This window comes from Ceratotherium simum, chromosome 10, assembly GCF_057802395.1.
Source record: "Ceratotherium simum simum isolate JZ-2026a chromosome 10, ASM5780239v1, whole genome shotgun sequence".
Classification (NCBI taxonomy): domain Eukaryota; kingdom Metazoa; phylum Chordata; class Mammalia; order Perissodactyla; family Rhinocerotidae; genus Ceratotherium; species Ceratotherium simum.
This window is the reverse complement of record NC_141909.1, coordinates 67,513,927-67,529,224: the sequence shown is the minus strand read 5'-3', so window position 1 is coordinate 67,529,224 and position 15,298 is coordinate 67,513,927. Positions and strand designations below refer to the sequence as shown.

The window sequence follows — 15,298 nt, the reverse complement described above, 5'->3', positions numbered from 1 at the left end:
CAGCCCCTGCCCTCCTCAAGCAAACCTGATACACTTCTGAAGAACCTCATTCCTCTGACACACAGGTTCTCGCCCTGTCTACAACACAGAGTAACCTGGGGAGCTTTAAAAAGTGGGATATCCATGCCTTACCCTCCAGAGATTCTGGCTAAGTGGTCTGGAGTAGAGCCCAGAAATCAGCATTTTTGGAGCTTCCCAGGTGATTCAAAGGTGCTGCCAGTGCTGAAGTCTGCTGCTGTATCCTTTCTGCCTCCCACAGAGAGGTACATGTCTGCTCTGAGAGTGATGCCAAAAAAGCTTATTTTTAATCTTATTCTTTACCTAACTCCCTGTAACCCAGACACAGCTGGGCTAAAAGCACATCATCAAGTGACAGAAAACAGTATTTCCCACGTAAAAATTGTTTTGGTTTGTTTTTGGCAAACCCAAAACTTAGGTTTTGCAGTTTCAGTTTAAAACAAAAAAAAAAAGGGAAGAAAACAGGAAAAAAAACAAACCCACCAAAAAGTGACAGGCACCATACCGGTTCCAGGAATAATCATTAAAAAAACGAATAAGATATTAATCTTACCCTCGAAGAGCTCATAGGAGACTTAAGATGAATTAAACTGAAAAAATTTTGACCAGTGATTCTAAAGATGAAGGTACACTATCTACAGGCAAAATGCGATGACTTTAAAACTAAATCTCTCCTCACTAAATTGGGGTGGATGGGGCAGAGGAAAGTTTAGTGACTTTAAATTAACTACTACAGACCAAAACCAGTAACTACGTACACCACTTACAAAGCAAACATTCTGACTGTATAGGGAATTTACTAGAATCCTGTGAGAAAACAACTGTAATCACTGTCGTTTCCATTTTACAGAATAAGGCACTCAGAACAACTTTCCCAAGACCACACAACTATACTGGAATTCAGACCTCTCTCAATTTTTAATCTTAGATTCTTTCTACTAAATCTTAGAACCGTCAGACCACTGAATCCAGCGTCCGTTTTTAGATTTTTTAAAAGCAGAGCATTTAAAATAAAAACTCGATTCTGCTTAGACTAATACATTTTTTTCTTAATTTTGACCTAACTTTACATCATGGTTGTCAACATTCGTACACTGTACTCAAATTTCGAAAATCTTCCTATTTTGAGTCCTACCAGGAACCTGAACGTATTGTTTCAGGGAAACGCAGCCTCTCCCGTGCGGCGGTTACGGGAGATGGCTTCCAGGGGCAGCTCTTCACCAAGTTCATTACTGAACGCCCGGTAAACATGGCGAGGACCAGTAATTAATCCAATTCTAAATGTCGCAATCGATTCTACTGATTTCCCTGATCGACCCGAGTCTCTTCCAACCGCTCGAGCTTTTCTAACAACTTACGTTTTACCTACAAAACGCCGCAACGTAACAGCGGAGCGAACAGCCTTTATTCAACATTGACCCCAAGACACCCGCCCCAAAGCGCTAAGACAAATTCTTGCGAGTTCCCGGAAATAACTGGAACCCAAAATTCAAAAATAAAATGAAAAGCGTGGTTTGCCAGCACCTCAAGAGGCAACGGAGGCGACCGCAGGGAGCGCGGCTAGCTCGGCCCGGCCCACCGCGTCTCCAGGGACACCGTCTTCCTCCCGCGGGCTCCGGAAAGCAGCGAACAGCCACTCGGGAAGCCGCTCGCTCACCTCTGACCCCGTCCAGATCTCGCGCGCCTAACCCGCCCGCCGCCGGGCCGCCACTCGCCCGCGCCGCCGCCCACCTGTGCGGGCCGCCGCCGTCGGGCTGGCCCCCACGGTGTCGCCGCTGGCTGGGCCGGGACGCGACGTGCCGGGCTCGGCCCCGCGCTGCCGGCTGCGCGCCCGCCCGCCGCTCGCTCCGTACGGCCCCTCGCGGGCGCGGCGCCGCAGCCCGGCCCAAGGCCTGTTACGCTTCCCACCTTCCGACTGGCGCGCTGGGCGGGACGCGCCGGCGATCGCGGGCGGAAGAGGTGGAGCTGAGAAGGCTGGGCCGCGTCTGGTGCCGCCGGGGGCGGGTCCCCGCGAGGCCAGTCGTGACTCAGGTCCAGCAGGGGGCGGGGCCCACGAGCTGCTTGGCGGGGTCTGGCCTCCAGTTCCATAAAGTGTGAGGTAGGATGCCGCTGTTATTTGGGGGCTTGGGTGCCCTGTTGAGTTTCTAGAGTGGAAGAAACTTGGAACTAGTTTGCCTTGTTGCTCAGCCCATCCAAATAGAAAGGGAACGACGCTATTCCTACATATTCCTACATGACGAAGTCCAAGCCCTGCAGCCTTAAATAGTATATCAAATGCCAATGAATGTAAAGCTAAAAAAAAACCTCACTGAAGAGTTGTAAAAATTCAGAGACTAAACGACCACACATTGTAATGTATGATTGTAATTCTGCACCTTTAAACAACTTTGGTTGTTGGATTATACAATTATTAAAATTATTATTGAGGTGCGATTCACAGAACATAAAAGGAAACATTTTGAAGTGTACAATTCAGTAGCATTTAGCACATTCAAAATGTTGTGCAACCACCAATTTTGTCTAGTTCCAAAACATTTTCATCACCCCCATTGAGCAGTTAATCTCCATTCTTCTCTCTCCCAGACCCTGGCAGACACAAATTGCTTTCAGACTCCATGGATTCACATAATAATCTGGATATTTCACATAAATGGAATGTGACCTCTTTGTGTCTGTCACTTAGCATAATGTTTCAGGTTCATCCACCTTGTAGCAACTAGCAGTACTACATTCCTTTTTATGGCTAATATTCCATTGCATTGTATGTAGATACCACAGTTTTATCCATCTGTCCATTGATGAACATTTGGGTTGTTTACACATTTGGGCTATTTATTGTGAATACTGCTACTATGAATATTTGTGTGGAAGTATTTGTTTGAGTCCCTGTTTTCAGTTCTTTTGGGTATATAGTGTTAAAGAAAACTAGAGCCAGACAGTAGTTCAAGCGGTAAAAACAGATTTTATTCAGGAACTGTTGCTATAGGGGAAAAGAGACCTCAGGATAGAACTCGGCTCACTTCCAAATACTGCATGAACAAGTAGGAATTGATAGCCAAGGAGCAGGGTAGGGGTCAGTGGATGGAAATTTCTTAAAAGGAAATATCAAGAGTAAGGGGGGAATTGTGGCTAAATTGACTTTAGAGAATTCTGACTGAAGGCAGATCAGGGTGATCAGATACCATGGGTGGGAGATCAAGAATTTAATCAGATACTGAGGGTGATCAGATATCCAGGTGCGGGTTCTCTCTAAGCTGACTTAGCAGGATTCTTGCTACAACTGGTTGGTATAAGTCCCACAAGGCGGATGCTAAGGTAGAGGCCTGGAGAGCTTAGAGGAGCCTGACTGAAGTTTAGTCAAGGAGAGAGTCTTTGTCAATAACTGAGAGTGGAATTGCTGAGTCATATGGTAATTCTATGCTTAAATATTTGAGGAATCGATAAACTGTTTTCGACAGTAGCTGAGACATTTTACATACTAACCGAAATGTATGGTGGTTGCAATTTCTCCACATCCTCACCAACACTTGTTTTTTTGATTATAGCTATCCTAGTAGGTATGAAATAGTATCTTGTGGTTTTGATATTCGTTTCCCTAGTGGCTAGTGATGTTGTGCATCTTTTCATGTTCTTGTTGCCCATTTGTATATCTTCTTTGGAGAACTGTCTATTCAAGTCCTTTGCCCATTTTTTAATTGGGTTGTTTGTTTTTTTGTTGTTTAAGTTATGAATTCTTTATGTATTCTGGATACCAGACCCTTATCAGATATATGATTTGCAAATATTTTCTCCCATTCTGTAGGTTGTCTTTTCATTTTCTTGCTAATGTCCTTTGATGCACAAACGTTTAAATTTTTGAAGTCTTTTGCTCTTGTGGCTTGTGCTTTTGGTGTCATACTTAAGAATCCATTGCCAAATCCAAGTTCATAAGGATTGTTGAAAACCAAGCTCTGCACACTGAGGAAAACAAAGCAGAAAGATGAGTTTATTACAAGGCTTTTGACCGGCAAGCTGGGAAACTCAAGGCTACAGGGGCAATGTGTTTCGTAGCTCACAGAGTATAGGGTTTTATGGGGTAAATGCGGAAGTTATTTGGCTTTTTCAACTGATTGGTTGCCTAGTGATGTTCTTCCTTGTTTGTGTCAAGGTAACTGAGTCAGGGGAACAAGGAAGTCTAAAGATGATGTGAACAGACTTGGCATTTGGGGATTGGCTGGCATCCTGTGCTAATTTCTGAGAACAACTGTAAATTCCTGCAGCTTATGTTAGGTAAGGCTAAGTTTCATTTTTCTTTAATGCACCTGCATTGGCCAATTCTGTTTTGTCTCCAATATACGTGACTCCATTTTAGTTTTGGTTTTACAGGATTTACCCCTATGTTTTCTTCTAAGTGTTTTATGGTTTTAGCTCTTTTATTTGCCATTGACCCATTTTCAGTTAATTTTTGTATATGTTGTGTGGTAGGGGTTCCATTTCATTCTTTTGCATGTTGTCGCAGAACCATTTGTTGAAGAGACTATTCTTACCCCTAGTGAATGGTCTTGACCTCCTTGTCAAAAATCAAGTGGCCATAGATGTATAGGTTTGTTTCTGGACTATTAATTCTATTCCATTGGTCTATATGTCTATCCTATGCCAGTACTACACTGTTTTGATTACTGTAGCTTTGTTGTAAGTTTTGAAATTGGGAAGTGTAAGTCCTCCAGTTTCATTCTTCTTTTCCACTGTTGTTTTGGTCCCCTTGCAATTTTATGTGAATTTGAGGATCAGCTTTTCCATTTTTGCAAAAAAGCCACTGGAATTTTGATAGGGATTGCACTGAATCAGTAGATCACTTTGACAAGTATTGGTATCTTAAAATATTAAGTTCTCCAATCTATGAACGTGATATCTTTCCATTTATTTAGGTCTTTAATTCCTTTCAGCAATGTTTTGTAGTTTTCAGTGTACAAGTCTTTCACCTCCTTAGTTAAATTTATTCCCAGATATTTCATCTTTTTGAATGCTATCTTAGTCTGTTTGGACTGCTATAACAAAATACCACAGACTGGGTACCTTAAACAACAGAAATTTCTTTCTCACAGTTCTGGAGGCTGGCAAGTCCAAGGTCAAGGTGCTGGCTAATTTGGTTTCTGGCAGGAGTTCTCTTCGTGGCTTGTAGACAGCTGCCTTCTCACTGTGTTCTCACACAGTGGGGGAATGAGAGAGCAGGAGGGAGAGAGTGAGCTCCGGTATCTCTTCTTATAAAGATACTAATCCTCTGGGATTAGGGTCCCACCCTTATGACCTCATTTAACCTTAATTACCTCCTTGCAGGACCTGTCTCCAAAAACAATCACATTGGGGGTTACTGCTTCAACGTAAAAATTTTGGGAGGACACAGTTCAGTCCATAGCAAATGCTATTACAATGGAATTGTTACTTAATTTCCTTTTCAGATTATTCATTGTTGGTGTATTAAAAAACAACTGTTTTTTTTAGTGTTGATCTTGTACTCTGCAAATTTGCCGAATTTGTTTATTAGCTCTAATAGTGTGTGTGTGTGTGTGTGTGTATTCTTTAGGGTTTCTATATAGAGGATCATGTCATCTGTTAACTGAGATAGTTTCACTTCTTCCTTAGAATTTGTATGCTTTTTAATTCTTTTCCTTGCCGAATTCCTCTGGCTAGAGTCCTTTCTTCATTTTAAGGAGTTGGCTCATGCAGTTGTGGAGGTTGGCAAGTGTGAAATCTGTATGGCAGGCTGAAAACTCAGGCAGGAGTTGATGGTAGAGTCGAGGCAGAATTTCTTCTTCTGTGAGAAACCTTGGTTTTTGCTCTTAAGGCCTTCACCTGATTGAAAAAGGCCTACTCATCTTATCAAGAGTAATCTCCTTCACTTAAAGTCAGCCAATCGTAGATGAAAAACGCATTTACAAAATACATTCACAGCAATACCTAGATTAGTGTTTGATTAGATAAGTGGGCACTATAGCCTAACAAAGTTGACACATAAAGCCAACCATTACTCCCAGTTGTGGTAGATAGTAGTATTAGTTCACAATTTTTAAAAGAAAATTTCCTACCCTTCTCATGGCTCTCATGGCTTCAGTTTGGGTGGAGTATACTTTCCCACTCTAGTGACTTTGCATTTTGCCATGACTTGCTTTGACCAGTGGAACGTGAACAGATGTAACATAGTCTACTAGCTGGGGTATGAGATGGGGTAGTAGAGAGAAGGGGGAGACGTGTATTCTGAATCTTTTGGCTTTGTGTGCATGTGTGTGTGTTTCTGCAGGCAATGATATAGTATTCAGTTTTCAAGGGCTCCTGCTGGCAAAAGAAGGAATAATTGAGCACCAAGGAGAATCAAAAAAATTTTTTACTGCAATGTATTGAAACACATCAAATATGTTAAAAATACATGAAATCTTAATAATGCTTAAACTCACTGGTTACATTTAAGATTGCTAGGACACCAACTTATTATTCTGAAATTGGTAAATAAAGGTTAAAAAAATCTAAATTGTGGGGCCAGCCTGGTGGCATAGTGGTTAAGTTCACATGCTCCGCTTCGGTGGCCTGGGGTTCTCGGTTTAAATCCCAGGTGCAGACCTACACACTGCTCATCAAGCCATGCTGTGGCAGCGTCCCACATACAAAATAGAGGAAGATTGGTGTGGATGTTAGCCCAGGGACAATCTTCTTCAAGCAAAAAGAGGAAGATTGGCAACAGATGTTAGCTCAGGGCCACTCTCCCTCATCAAAAAAAGAAAAAAAAATCAAAATTGTCCTCCTTTTCCTACACAAACTGAAATTTGGAGTAACCAAATTGCCGATGAGGGAAAACTTTTTATAGAAAAAGTCCAGTGAATAAATAAAGGAGGAATGATAGACTATCACCATTTTGCAACCTGTAAGAAAATAATGCTTCTAGGCAGTAATCTGTCCAGTTCCACATGTAAGGAGCTTGAAAGTTACCACTTCATCCTGACAAGTAAAAAGGGCAAACTGCTGTCCCCAAATAAGAGAGACTGACAAGTGAGTATAGAATCACAACTTAATGAAGCAGTAACCTCCATGGAAACCATTGCTGAGGAAGGGAAACCTAAACTGTAATTGATGAATTGCTGGAGGTTCAGTGTGGACAACTCGGAGAGTTAAAAATTCCAGGGGCTGGCCCCGTGGCTTAGCGGTTAAGTGTGCGCGCTCCACTACTGGCGGCCCGGGTTCGGATCCTGGGCGGGCACCGATGCACCACTTCTCCAGCCATGCTGAGGCCACGTCCCACATACAGCAACTAGAAGGATGTGTAGCTATGACATACAACTGTCTACTGGGGCTTTGGGGAGAAGAAGGGGGAAAAACAAAGGAGGAGGATTGGCAATAGATGTTAGCTCAGGGCCAGTCTTCCTCAGCAAAAAGAGGAGGATTGGCATGGATGTTAGCTCAGGGCTGGTCTTCCTCACACACAAAAAATATTCCAGGAGCACCCAGTCACAAGGTAATCCCCACGCTTTTGTAAATTTTACCTCCAGGAGCTCTATCAGGTTCTCATAGTGACTATCAGAGAAAAATCCCCTGCCCTGTGCTTCAGGCAGGAGGAGGGGAAAAGGAACCATTTTAAAATGCACCACAGCACTCTGTTCTTAACAAGGCCTGCCCTCAGGGGAAGCTAGTTAACCTGAGCCTAATCTGCTGGAGTTTTATCAGAGCCTAGTTTACCTGGGGAAAAAGAAATATAGTTGGCTCTCCCTATCCATGGGTTTTGCATTCCCATCTGAGGTTGGTTAAATCCACAGGTGTAAAACCCGTGGTTATGGAGGGCCAACTGTATTCATTGTACTATGCCATTTATCTCTAAGGGACTTGAGCATCTTCAGATTTTGGTGTCTGTGGGGCTTCCTGGAACCGATCCCCAACAGATACTGAGTGACGACTGTACCCACCTCTATCTAGCCCATTCTAGCCATCCTGTCCCACCTATGGGTGGGGGAGTCTGAGAAGTGCTTGTTAAATTCACAGTTCAGAGACACAGGCTTACTAGAAGACTGAGACCTAATCATAGGACTATGGAACGCCCCGCCCCCCCGAACCTTACCACCACATAACTAAAGGCCTATTTACAGCAGTTCTTTTTACCTAGTACATCATGTCCAGCTATCAAGAAAAAATGACAAGGCAAACTAAAAGGCTAAAAATACAGTTTGAAGAGATAGAGCAAGCATCAGAACTAGAGATGGCATGGATGTTGGAATTATCAGACTGGCAGTTTAAATCTATGAGTACCATGCTTACGGCTCTACTGGGTAAAGTAGATAGCATGCAAGAACAGATGGGCAGTTTAAGCAGAAAGATGAAAATCCTAAGAACCAAAAAGAAATGGTGGAGGTAAAAAACACCAAAACAGAAATGAAGAATGCCTTTGATGGGCCTCGTAGTAGACGGGACACAGCTGAGGAAATAATCACTAATGGTTGCCAAATAACTCTTAGGTGGAAGATTGAAAAGGAACTTTATAAGGAATGGATCAGGAGGACAACCTGATCAATCTTAACAATACTAAAAGTGAGAGAATCAGTATTATATGTCTCCTGATGTGATGTATTTCGTGTTATTACTATTTATGAAATAGTTTCACTGGTAGCTATAACTAGCAGTTTACTTGAAAAAAGAGGCACAGTGTAACATAAGTGGTAGTATAATAATACAATCTGCCCAGTACACAATGTGGTAAACCCTGTAGGAAAACTGAACGTGAACTGGCTGCATGATACTAAGGAATTACTGTTAACTGTTAAGGACTGAATTGTGTCCCCCCCAAAATTCATATGTTGACGCTCTAAGCCCCAGTACCCCAGAGTGTGACTGTATTTGAAGACAGGGCCTTTAAAGAGGTGATTAAGTTACATGAGGCTGTTAAGGTGGGTCCTTTTCCAATATGACTCGTATCCTTACAAGAAGAGATTAAGACACCCAGAGAGACACCAGGGATTCGAGCATATAGACAAAAGACCATGTGAGGACACAGCGAAAATGGGGCCATTTGTAAGCCAAGCAGAGAGACCTCAGAGGATATCAACCATGCTCTAGCCTTGATCTTGGATTTCCAGCCTCCAGAACTCTGAGAAAATAAATTTCTGTTATTTAAACCATCCAGTCTGTGGTATTTGTTATGGCAGCCTTAGCAAACTAATACAGTAACATTAGGTGGAATAGTGATTTTTTGGTTATGAGAATAAGACAAATGGACCTTATGTATTAGAGATATAAAATGTCACATTTACAGGTGAAATTACGAATTTGGGGATCTGGCTTAAAATACTTAAGATAAAAAAATTAGGAGATGGTAGATGAAATAAGAATGGTAAGTTGTTGGTAATTATTGAAACTGAGAGGTATTAGTGGTTCATTATATTTCCATTTTTTGATATGTTTGAAAATGTCCACAGTAAACAGTGAAACATACATACATGTGCATGCACACACATACATGCAACATGCCAATATATGCCAAATGTAAATATAGTTTATCTCAGGATTCTGGCTCAAACTCATCCACTCTCATGGATTTAGCTACTGCCCGTATGCTGAGGACTCTAAGTCTAGTTCTACTTGTTTCTGGTAACTCAACGTTTTAACTTGATGTACCAAAGGTCTTCAAACGTAAAATGTCCGAAGTGAATTCATCATCTTTTTCCTCAGATTTTCTGTATTCTCCCTCCTCGCGATTGTCAACTTCTCACAGACAAGAGTCTGGCTTAAAGATCTCCTCTCTTAGGCCCCACATCCCACTGGTCCTCAAGTCCCCGGAGTTCCGTTTCTAAATCCCTCACAGGTCTGGCCTCTCCTCTCCTTTAGGGTCACTTCCACAGCTCTTGCTCTGGTTTGAGGTATTCTTAGCTGGATGGCCACAGGTACCTGCTACCTTTAGTCCCTGCTTCCTCTCTCACCCAGTGTCTCCCACTCCCACTTTCCCTCATATTGTTGCTAGTCTTTCTTTTCTCATAACTTTTTAAGAAAGTGGACAGATAATACATAAACATGAAACAGTGCCAAAGTATATAGCAATAAAAAAAGTGAGTCTATCATTGTAGCATTATTTATAAATAGCACACTATATTATAATAGCACAAATCTAGAAGGAAACAAATTTCCGTTAAAAGATAACTTGAATAAACTGTGATAGGGCTACATAATAATCTGTGCCCATCAAAAGGAGTGAGGACTACCTCTGTCTATAGCATCTATTGTTATGTGAAAAAAGCCCTACACCTGTAATGAGCTCTACTTCCTTTTAGTGGGAAAGTAGAGCACAACCTGGCATAATAATGTTGATGGCTACTGGATTATCATTGTTTCTAGGTATTTCAGTGGACAGAGGTAGGAAATAAATATAAGTATAAATAAAAATAAAATATAAATAGATGATAACATACATCATGGACTTATATGGGCATTCCAATTCAAATTTAGTACTATAGGGTTTTTATTTAACCTCTTCATCTTGCATCTGTATAGCCTTTCTCCCACACTGAAAATGCTGGTCCCCAACTGCATCAAAATAATGACTCATTGCTTTATCCAACGTAACATTTGCAACCGTCTCAGAATAACAACAGCAATGCTACCATCAACAATATGTTCACTGACACGTTTAAAGAATTTTTGAAGATTTTTTTGTCCTTAGAGTGTATACTACTGGAAATGCATATACAAATTATGTGTGTTTTTTAAGTCATTTAAAATAGTTTTTTTCTGGTTGGTTATGTCAACAACTTGATATACAGAGATATTTGTTTTTAGGAATTGATTTTTTAATGATTTATTTTTATAAGTATGTAAAATAATTATATGGTTACTAATCAAATCTACAAAACAAGGTTAAACTTAGAAATTCTAGCTTCTATTCCAGTTCTCTCATCCTGTTCCTCCCTCCCTTGATTGGTAACTATTATATTTTAGTTTTTTGGTTTATTCTGTTTTTTTAATATAGTATACAATATAATATATATAAATACAGATAAATATTTATGCCTCCTGTTACTAATAGTAATGGAAATTGGCAAATAAAGAGATACAATTAAGCATTTATCCTGTTTTTGTAATTCAGTGTACCTCATCATGAGTGAAAATTTCTTTTTAAAGAAGAGTAAAGGCTAATAAATGCAGAAAGATTGATAGAATCAGAATTTCACCACTTTGAAACTCCAAATGAAATAATGCATCTAGGCATTGATTGGTTGCTAACATCACATAAAGAGAAACAACCAGACAGGTTCCTTCTGACGAATGTACACAGAACTACGTAGGAAGGAGTCTTGCAAAAAAGCAAAAAATCCACGTATGCCTCTATATCTAACTAATTATTTATAAAGAATAAAGAAGACAAAGTAACATGTTAAATGACATAATAGGGATGCAGTCAGCAAGATCCAGAATATAGGAAATTCTGCAGGACATGTAATAGTATTTCCTCACAAATGTATCACAAGGAAAAAAGAGAGGGGAAGGAGAACTTACATATTAAACGAAATTGTTGGGGGCCGGCCTGGTGGTGTAGCGGTTAAGTGCGTGCTCCGCTGCTGGCGGCCCAGGTTTGGATCCCAGGCTCGCACCAATGCACCGCTTGTCAGGCCATGCTGTGCCGGCGTCCCACATAAAGTGGAGGAAGATGGGCACAGATGTTAGCTCAGGGCCAGTCTTCCTCAGCAAAAAGAGAAGGATTGGCATGGATGTTAGCTCAGGGCTGATCTTCCTCACAAAAAAAAAAAAAAAGAAAGAAATTGTTGAAAACAAACTATAAAAATTTGAGATAATAAATTTGAACATTACATATCCAATAATATTAAGGAATTATTGCTATGTTTTAGATGTGATAATGGTACCATGGCTTGTTTTTTAAAAGAATCTTTATGTTTTAGAGATACATCCTGAAAGGGTACATACTGAAATGTTTGTAGATGAAATTATATGTTTCAGATTTGCCTCAAAATAATACATAGGGACAGTAGTGGAGGAAATGGGTGTCAGTTTAGGTAAATCAACATTAGCCATGAATTGATCATCGTTAAAGCTGGTGGATGGGAGGCCGATTCTCTCTGTTTTCTACTTTTGTCCATGTTTGAAATTTTTTATAATAAAATTTATTATGGTGCCACCTCAGATACCTTACTTCTCTCCCTAGAGTCAACCACTGTTAACAGGATGTTTATTTAACTTTCCATTAATTTTCTATGCATATACAACCTTTGTGTGTAGGCATATGTATGGATATATACTCTTTTGCTTTCATATGAATGGAAAAAGAGCATACCTGTCTATACTGTTTCCCCTTCTTGACAATACATTTTGGAACTCTTTCTATATTTACACATACAGATCTACCAGATCCTTCTAACATATGCAGTCATTCTGTTGGATGATTATACCATGATTTGTTTAAGCAAGGCTTCCATTGTGGACATTTACATAGTTCTTCACTATAGTTTTGCAATTACAAACAGTAGTGTAATGAATGTCTTTATATATAAATTCTTGTTCCGGTGTGAGACTTTATCTGTAGAATAAATTGTTAGTAGAAATAGTAGAATTGCTGCATCAAAGGATATATGCATTTTAAATTTTGTTAGATCATAGTATTGCAGAGTATTCCTTTAAGAATTTACATCAACAAACACTTCCAAGAATGCTCTTTCTCCTCTCTGTCACCGAAGCTGTGTTATTAAACTCTTTGATCTTGCCAGTCTATGTGAAAGTATGATCTTGTTTTAATTCACATTTCTTGTTTTTTTTTTGTGTGTGTGTGAGGAAGATCAGCCCTGAGCTAACATCCATGCCAATCCTCCTCTTTTTGCTGAGGAAGATGGGCCCTGGGCTAACATCTGTGCCCATCTTCCTCCACTTTATATAGGACACCGCCACAGCATGGCTTGACACGCAGTGCATCGGTGTGCGCCCAGGATCCAAACCCTGGCTGCCAGCAACGGAGCACATGCACTTAACCACTATGCCCCAGGGCTGGCCCTCACATTTCTTTAATTATGAGTGAAGGTGAACATCTTTTCATACATTTATATAACCTCCTTCCCACTTCCCCTAACCTGGGTTGCCTTGCGTGTTTCTGCTCAAGTGTCATAGCTAGAAAGAATCACTAACCATTCTTCCCTACTATCCTACTATGCCTGGTTTCAGTGCTCCAACTCTCAGCTCCTTGGCTTCCTATGCCTCCTCCTATCAGCACTTACGCTGGAATGTAACTGTCTTTCTCCTTTGCTAGATCTTGAACACTTTAAGGTTAAAACTATATTTCTTAACTCTGTTTCCAGCATCTAGCAGGGTATTTGGCACCGAGAAGCTGCCTAATAAAAAATGAATTAATGAAAGGTTGATAAGCTGTACCTCATACCACTGACCTCCAAATCATCACAATAATAGCAAAACTCATTTACTTTTTACTTTACACTAATTTCTTCATTTAACCCTCATAAGACCATACTAGGGAAGTATAATTTTTATCTCCATTCTACAGATAGAAAACTGAGGCTGAGGTATGGCAGAGCTGGGTTTTGAATCCAGACTGTTTGGCTCCGGAGATAATGATCTTAATAACTAAAGTTATACTGCTACTCAGAGAAAAATGTTTATTGAGCATAATTCTCAATGCTTGATATGTATCCTTTCATTTAATCCTCATAACTCTATGTGTTATTAAACAACACTTAACAGTGACAGATTCTCTTCTTGACCAAATGTTAGTTAGGCTCCTCTGAGCCCTCTTCTGGACTAGCTCTCAACCTTACCCTCCCTTGTCACTCCTCCTCCCCTGGCTGTCCTTGTATAGCACAGTTTTAGCAAGAATCCTGCTAAATCAATTTAGAGAGAACCCCCCACCCTTGATGTCTGATGACCTGGCCTGCCTTGGGCAAGAATCCTGTTAAGTCAGTTTAGCAAGAATCCCCCTATCTTTGATGTTTTCTCTTAGTAATTTTCTATCTACTAACACCACTCCCACAGCCTGCTCCTTGGCTATAAATCCCCACTTTTCCTTGTTTTATTTGGAGTTGAGCCCCATCAGCCTCCCCTATTGTGAGAGTCTTGACACCTACACCTATTGCTATAGTCTGGAATGAAGTCTTCTTTACACTTTTAACAAGTGTCAGAATAATTTTTTCTTTAACAGTAGTTACGGAGCATGTGCCATGCATTATTCTAAGGGCTTTACGTTTAACAATCGCAACAATCCTATGGGGGAAGTTCTATTATTATCCCCAATTTGCAAATGAAGAAGAAGAGATTTTAAAGGGTTTAATTAAATTGCCCCAGATCACACAGCTGAGAGACTCACAGGTTGTGAGTCTCTGCATCACACGTTCTACAGATGTTCTCTCTTCTTACAGTCCCCAACAGTGGTGGTGCCCAAAAAAACAGGAGACCTGCCCAAATCTGGCTGTGTTTGGCACTTGTGATGTAAGTTACTCATCAGGGGCCTCACAGTCCTTCCCTGGTTGCTGTCAGGGCTGTTGCCTGCCCTGACACATTAGTGTGTCTTCAATTTTAGAATTGAAGGCTTGACTGCCTGGCTCTGCTCTGAGTGGAGATTATTTTCTTTCCTGTCACCTTCTCCTTCCTTCCGAAATGCTTGGCTACCTGGTGCCCCTGCTGCTCCTGTCACAGCTTCTTTTCTGGCTCAGGCTGCTCCTCACAGGACTCGGGGAGAGGGGATGGTGAGTGCGGGGAGAGGGTGGTTGCAGCAATATTCCAGGAGAACCTACCTGTTGGCTTAAGGATAGCTGTCCTGCCAGGTGTGCTGGTCACAATGGTGGCAACAGGAAGGCCTGATGGGCAGGACCTCCTCTCCTGCCTGTCCCCCGCCTCGCTTAGCTGCTTTCCGTACTTCCAAAACTCAGATCATGTGGTATCCCCACTGTTAAATTTTTTCATTGAGCCCTCAGTGTCCACAAAATAAAGTCTGCCTCCTTAACATGACATTCGGGCCCTACACAGTCTGATTTCACTCATGTTTCCAGACAGAGCATTCCACAATAACTCCTTTTACACACTGGTATATTATTAGCTGTACTGCCCTATCTTGTTTTGAACTTTCGTTGGTCTTTCTCACTTTCTCTCTCTCTTTTTTTAATACTAATGATGTTACCTTACTTGGCATTTTCTTCCTCAGTAAGTTTGCCTGCTGAATCTTACACTGCCTTCTAGGCAACATAAACGTTATCACTTCTGAGGCACTGTCTGGGATTCCCCTAGTTCGAATTCGTTCTTCTCATCTCTGATGCCGCCAAAT

General features: G+C 41.1%; 1 protein-coding gene and 1 long non-coding RNA gene across 16 annotated transcripts in view; one reads left to right on the top strand and one right to left on the bottom strand.

Moving 5' to 3' along the window:
- The window catches only part of SUPT20H (SPT20 homolog, SAGA complex component), a 47,731-nt gene extending 45,822 nt beyond the window's left edge, over positions 1-1,909 (bottom strand). For 4 of the 15 annotated variants that reach the window (XM_087436170.1, XM_087436177.1, XM_087436178.1 and 1 more), the window contains exons 1-2: positions 1,676-1,909; positions 133-276 (exon numbers count right to left, since the gene is read on the bottom strand). The gene's annotated coding sequence lies outside the window, so the exon portion shown is untranslated. The other 11 variants (XM_087436179.1, XM_087436181.1, XM_087436182.1 and 8 more) reach the window with 9 other exon arrangements.
- The window catches only part of LOC147916163 (uncharacterized), a 76,195-nt gene continuing 62,607 nt past the window's right edge, over positions 1,711-15,298 (top strand). The window contains exons 1-2 of the long non-coding RNA XR_015553463.1: positions 1,711-2,116; positions 4,166-4,287. This is a non-coding gene — a long non-coding RNA (uncharacterized LOC147916163). The remainder of the gene's footprint in view (positions 2,117-4,165; positions 4,288-15,298) is intronic.